The sequence below is a fragment of the Schistocerca cancellata genome, chromosome 2 (genome assembly GCF_023864275.1).
Source record: "Schistocerca cancellata isolate TAMUIC-IGC-003103 chromosome 2, iqSchCanc2.1, whole genome shotgun sequence".
NCBI lineage: Eukaryota > Metazoa > Arthropoda > Insecta > Orthoptera > Acrididae > Schistocerca > Schistocerca cancellata.
Window position 1 is genome coordinate 640,017,809 of NC_064627.1, and position 2,048 is coordinate 640,019,856.

Here is a 2,048-nt window from a genome sequence, read left to right on the forward strand (position 1 = left end):
CAGTTACCAGAGCCGGTACATACTAATGTAACAGCGGCTTCTGAGTAAGTATTACGGGCACTTGACGCTGAAGGTACACGTTATATAACTTCGTGCACTGCCCACTTCTAAGTTATGCGCTCAAATCTTGAGTATGTCAATTCACACAGTAATGTCAGTTTGTCTCACAGGAATTGCATACATAATAATACCAGAACGCAGAGTTATCGTTATCTTTTTGTATCTTCGTTCTTGCGAAGATACGAGCAGCAGTATGTCTTTTTGAAATAGCGCTCTTTATGCTCGTATTTAATTCAGTAATCCACTTGATTTCCTCAAGATCTTTTCCAACACGTAATGCACTGTACCCGCTTATGTAAAAATGACGTAATTTAAAACGTTTTTCAAAGTTTAGCTTGATTTTGTTGTACCAGCATACTGTGTATGTGCCCAGGGAGACGTAAGTCAGGCACAAGCTAGAGTTAACATTATGCAAAAGGAAAATGTACCACAGGCAGCGGCTTCAGTTGAAGGTTTGCGTGAGTACAATGTCAACCAACGAAGAGTAAAAAGAAATGCTACTCATCTACGCAAAATATTAGATACCAGAATAATGATTGCGGTAATGCTTTTTGGGTACGAGTATATTCAGAACACTACTGAAGTACTTTTAAACGATACGTAATGTACAATAAGGACTGTCCATGATTTCTTTTATTTTGTTTGAAAATGGGAGTAATGCTACTCCGAGAGAGTAATTCTACATAGGACGATATCCTTACAAGGGCCCTCCTTCCCGACGGGTGTTTTAGTGTCTTGATGTGGCGCTTCAGGAAACTGGAAATTTAACTCGAAGCTACTAAATAGTCCTAAAACTCGCGCAAACGAAACTGCCAGAGTTACAGTTCTTGCTTCTGCTGTAGTGATTTCAAAACGTCGGTACACGGTAGTCTGAACAGAAAATAGCTATTCCTAAAACCAGTGTGCTTCAAATCCTAAACGTCTTCAGTTCCATCCTTATAATTTACACTGGCACTAAGAATAGCATGGGAATGATTTTCAGAATTGTCTGCAGTTATGTCAGTGGGCACAGCAGCAAATCCTGCATTTTCGTTCTGTTTCCTTTTGTGCACTGTTATCTACATCAAGTTAACGAGTTGGATTGGCCCTGATATATGCACTGTCTGCTGTTACAGGAGAGTCGAGTTGTATTTTGTGTTATATTTTTAATAATGTCATGTCAGTGACAGTGTGATGTATGTGTAAATTGGAGGTTGGGGAAGAGAGAAAGGAAAGGAACGGGGAGGGATCACTGCTGCCAGCTGCAATGCGACATTACGCGGAATCGGCGGCGACGAATGAAAATGGGTACTGGACCGGGATTCGAACCCGGGATCTCCTGCTCACTAGGCAGGTGCGGTAACCACTGCGCTATCCGGGACACAGTGAGTGATAGCTCAACTGCATGGCTGACCCACACTTCCATCGAACGCCACCTATCCGTAACCCCTCTCCATTTCCTCCATATCCGATCTTCCGAGATTCCCACAGGAGGTCGGACGTATTTGTGCATCCACATTGAAGAAGGTGGCTAGGCCAGCTAGGCCTATCAGAGTATATGAATGCAAATGACAGCAGTGATGCCCCCCTTTTCCTTTCCTTTTTTCCCCTCCCAACCTTCAATTTACATATAATGTACAACAGCTGCGGATTCTGCATGGTGTCTGTTCTTTCGGACATGTCAGAAAGAACAGACATTCTGATGTCACAGATGTGTTCAATTTGCTTTATCATGTCGAATTTCTAAGCGCTTTGAGAAACCATCTTTCAGCTTGTCTGTCACTCCTCCATCGCTGGTGCATTCTGCATTCTGTTATGTGAGCGACCACTTTCCGGATCCCTCTTCCAGGATTTTCCCCGTTCCCAACCACACTTCATGCCTTTTTGCCTGGCTGGTCTGTACTCGTAGCTTAGCATGACCGGCCACAGCGTGCTCTCGCCGCTGGGGCTGTATAACTTAACAAATAAATTCACCTCACGTCATACCAATTCGATCACTTACATACTTG

General features: G+C 43.4%; 1 non-coding gene across 1 annotated transcript; it reads right to left on the reverse strand.

The window, feature by feature from the left end:
• Nucleotides 1-1,347: 1,347 nt before the first annotated feature.
• On the reverse strand, nt 1,348-1,420 carry Trnat-agu (transfer RNA threonine (anticodon AGU)). The gene has a single exon. It is a non-coding gene; the product is annotated as a tRNA-Thr (tRNA).
• Nucleotides 1,421-2,048: the final 628 nt, after the last annotated feature.